Raw genomic sequence first — 4,595 nt, forward strand, 5'->3', positions numbered from 1 at the left:
TTGGAGTGCAGGTTCATAGCTCCTTGAAAGTGGAGTCGCAGGTAGATAGGATAGTGAAGAAGGCGTTTGATATGCTTTTCTTTATTGGTCAGAGTATTGAGTACAGGAGTTAGGAGGTCATGTTACGGCTGTACAGGACATTGGTTAGGCCACTGTTGGAAGATTGCATGCAATTCTGGTCTCCTTCCGATTGGAAAGATGTTGTAAAACTTGAAAGGGTTCAGTAAAGATTTACAAGGATGTTGCCAGGGTTGGAGGATCTGTGCTACAGGGAGAGGCTGAACAGGCTGGGGCTGTCTTCCCTGGAGCATCGGAGGCTGAGGGGTGACCTTATAGAGGTTTACAAAATTATGAGGGGCATGGATAGGATAAATAGACAAAGTCTTGTCCCTGACATCGGGGAGTCCAGAACTAGAGGGCATAGGTTTAGGGTGAGAGGGGAAAGATAAAAAAGAGACCCAAGGGGCAATGTTTTCACGCAGAGGGTGGTACGCGTATGGAATGAGCTGCAAGAGGAAGTGGTGGAGGCTGGTACAATTGCAACATTTAAGAGGCATTTGGATGGGTATATGAATAGGAAAGGTTTGGAGGGATATGGGCCGGGTGCTGGCAGGTGGGACAAGATTGAGTTGGGATATGTGGTCGGCATGGACGGGTTGGACCGAAGGGTCTGTTTCCATGCTGTACATCTCTATGACTCTATGATTTGGAGGTACTGGTGTTGGGCTGGTGTGGACAAAGTTAAAAATCACACAACACCAGGTTATTGCCCAACAAGTTTATTTGGAGGCACTAGCTTTCAAAGCACTGGTTCATCAGGTGGTCATCATTTGTTCCACAACCATGTGATGATGAAGCAGTGCTTTGAAAGCTAGTGCCTGCAAATAAACCTTTTGGACTATAACCTGGTATGGTGTGTTGTAAAATCACTCAATGTTAGACTGACCTCATTTAGTTGCACTGCCCCAGTACACTCATCTCCTGCAAATGACTTTACCTCCAATCTAGGAAACACTATCACCTTGGATGTAATGTACCTTTCCATTCTTCATTAAATTCTTTTCACATCAACCCCAGTATATGTCTCAACAACTGTCACATTTAACACTATTTGTACTTCTTCTATGACATCAATAGAAAGTGGAGTTGAGGCCAAGATGAACTCAGCCAAGATTATGTTAAATGATGGAGCAAGCTCAGGTGGCTGAATTCCTACTCCTGCTCCAAGTTCCTATGTTTTTATAAGTGAAGATTGTAATAGGGCATGCCAGCAGCAGCACTTGTCATACCCAAAAAGAAAGTGTCAACCTGGTGAAACCACAAATCAGGACTACCTCATACCTAACAACATATCCAGCAAGTGATAAATAGCTAACAGATGTCACAACAAACTGGTCAGAACTAAGCTCTGCAATCCTGCCACATCTAAACATGAATGATGGTGAATAATTGAACAATTCTGTGGAGGAGCAAGGTCCACAAACACCCATTGTTAATAATAGATGGAGCCCAGTACATCAGTTCAAAAGATAAGGCTGAAGCATTCATAACAATCTTCAGCCAGAGGTCCTGAGGGGATGATTCATTCAGGAAGTCCCCATCATTACAGGTGCTAGTGTCTGGACAATTTGATTTTCTTGATATCAAGAAATGGCTGATAGCACTTGATACTGCAAAACCTATTGGCCCTGACAACATTCTGAAAATAGTACTGAAGACTTGCACTCTTGAGCCAGTTGGGTTTTTTTGCCAAGTTATTTTTGCAAGGTTTGTGAAGGTTTGTAGCTCAGGTTGAGTTTTAGGGTGTAGGTTTGCTTGCTGAGCTATAGGTTTGATATCCAGACGTTTCATTACCTGGCTAGGTAACATAATCAATGGTGACCTCCAAGTGAAGCTAAGCTGTTGAGATGGTATCTAGATCTATGTGTTTGTTTATGGCATTGTGGTCAGAGTGCCAGGCCTCTAGCAATTCTCTGGCATGTCTTTGCTTAGCCTGTCCCAGGATAGAGATGTTGTCCCAATCGAAATGGTGTTTTTTTTTCCTCCGTGTGTAGGGCTACGAGGGAGAGAGGGTCGTATCTTTTTATGGCTAGCTGGTGTTCGTGTATCCTGGTGGCTAACTTTCTTCCTGTTTGTCCTACGTAATGTTTGTGGCAGTCCTTGCATGGAATTTTGTAGACGACGTTGGTTTTGTCCATGGGTTGTACTGGGTCTTTTAAGTTTGTTAGTTTTTGTTTGAGAGTGTTGGTGGGTTTGTGTGCTACTAGGATTCCGAGGGGTCTTAGTAGTCTGGCTGTCATTTCTGAAACTTCTTTGATGTATGGTAAGGTGGTTAGGGTTTCTGGCTGTGTTTGGTCTGCTTGTCGTGGTTTGTTCTTGAGGAATCTGCAGATTGTATTTTTTGAGTATCCATTCTTGAATTCGTTGTATAGGTGGTTCTCCTTTGTTTTCCGAAGTTCGTCTGTGCTACAGTGTGAGATGGCTAACCACCTTACCATACATCAATCTTATGGATTCATTATTACTAAATGATATTTAAAACTCTTCAACGTGAAATCTCAAAAATGGAAATATACATTCTTTTACTATTTTTAAAAAATTTATTAACATAGAAACATAGATAACACAGAAAATAGGAGCAGGAGTAGACCATATATCCCTTTGAGCCTGCTCTGACATACATTATGATCATGGCTGATAGCCTGTTCCTTTTCCCCCATATTCTTTGAGCTCTTTTGCCATAAGTGCAATATCTATTCCTTTTTGAAACCAATTAATGTTTTGACTCAATGGCTTTCTGTGGTAGCAAATGCCACAGGCTCATAATTCTCTGGGTGAAGAAATTTCTCCTCATCTCTGTCCTCAATGGTTTACCCTGTGCCCTAAGACGTTGACCACATCCTTCCTGCATCTATCCTGTCTCGTCCTGGTTAGAATTTTATAGACTTCTATGAGATCCCTCCTCATTCTTCGAAACTCCAGTGAGTATAGTCCTTATTTCTGAGATCATTGAAAATATTTCCCTGAAAAGTACTTAGGGAAAGTGGAACCAGAACCAATGTAATCCAAGCCATAGTATCAAGTGTAATTAGTTATCATTTCAGATTCAGTAACCCTTCAGTCGAGAAGGCTCACTGGAGCTGAAACATTAATTCTACATTCTTTCCACAGATGAAGCCAGATCTATTGAGTTTCTCCAACAATTTCTGTTTTTGTTTCAAATTTTCAGCATCCACAGTTTGGTTTTATCACCTGTAGTTGCTACTCTTCCCACTGGTTTTATCACCTGTATTTGCTACTCCTCCCTCTAGCATCTACTGAGATCTATCTACATTCTAGACATTACCGACATCTTGGTGAAAGTGAGGACTGGAGATGAGAGTGTGGTGCTGGAAAAGCACAGCAGGTCAAGCAGCATCCCAGGAGCAGGAGAGTCAACATTTCGGGCAAAAGCCCTCATCCCTTCCTGACATCATTTGAAAGCTTCACTTTCTAAGTGTATGCTGACATAACACAGTTCTATCTCAGCTTCATCATTCTGGACACTTCCACTGGTTACTGAATTAACAGACAGTTGATCTGAAAGCCTGTACTGGAACAGCAGAAATTTCCTTCAATTAAATACTGTGTAGCGAAACCCATTCAATTAAACACTAAAACAAACTCATTCCCAACTTCGAGCCTTTCTCAAGCAACTACCTAAGGTTAAACCAGACCAATCACAATGGCGGTGCAAATTTTGACCTCAAAATAAACCCACTCCAACCTTCTAATATTGTCCAGAACCACCACCTGTAAAATTTCTGGCTCAACTAATTCTAGTCTCTTCAGAATCCCGATTTTAATTGCTCCACCTTTGGTGACTGTGTCTTCACCTGCCCAGGCCCTAAACTCTGGTAATTCTTTCCCAAAGCTATCTACGAAGTGCCACTGTTGTCTCCTTTAAGTTATTTGACTTCTTTGAAGGGCCTTAGGACCCTTATTGTACTCCAGATGCTATGTCAATACGTGGAATTGCTGTGCAATGTATGGAAATTAATCAGGGCATCTGATTTACATGTCTGAGCAAGTTTTTTTTATGATTCATGAATTTCAAGAAATTATACAGTCCTTAAGAGATCGGATTCTGCAATTGCGTCCCTTTTCTCCTGCCGTTACATTTGGAAGCGATTTGCATGATTTGGCTATTATTAACTCAATTTTTCTGGTTTCTCAACATTGCCAACAGGATTGGACCAGAATTTACACTCAGATTTCAGCAGTGTATGCAGAGTAAGGATTTGTAACTTTGCTGGTTTAAAATTCTACTAATTTCTCGTGAATTTCAATTTTCTAATTCCAAGCTTCTATTTCAAAAGGCTCAGATTCTTTACAGGCGCCTCGTTCTCGAGTGTTTGCTGTACCTTTCACGACCTTGTACAGGTAAGTAATCTTGCGGAAAAGTTTATGCGTTGCTGGGTGACGAATGAAAGTAGGTTCCTTGGCAAAGACCTGGGTGGAGTATACAAATCGGCACAGCTCAACGGCTTTGCCTTGGTTCCACGACAAGAACACACTTTTTGCTTTCTTCTTGGTGTTATACTTGTGATAACACA

Source organism: Chiloscyllium plagiosum, chromosome 2 (assembly GCF_004010195.1).
Source record: "Chiloscyllium plagiosum isolate BGI_BamShark_2017 chromosome 2, ASM401019v2, whole genome shotgun sequence".
NCBI classification, from domain to species: Eukaryota; Metazoa; Chordata; class Chondrichthyes; order Orectolobiformes; family Hemiscylliidae; genus Chiloscyllium; species Chiloscyllium plagiosum.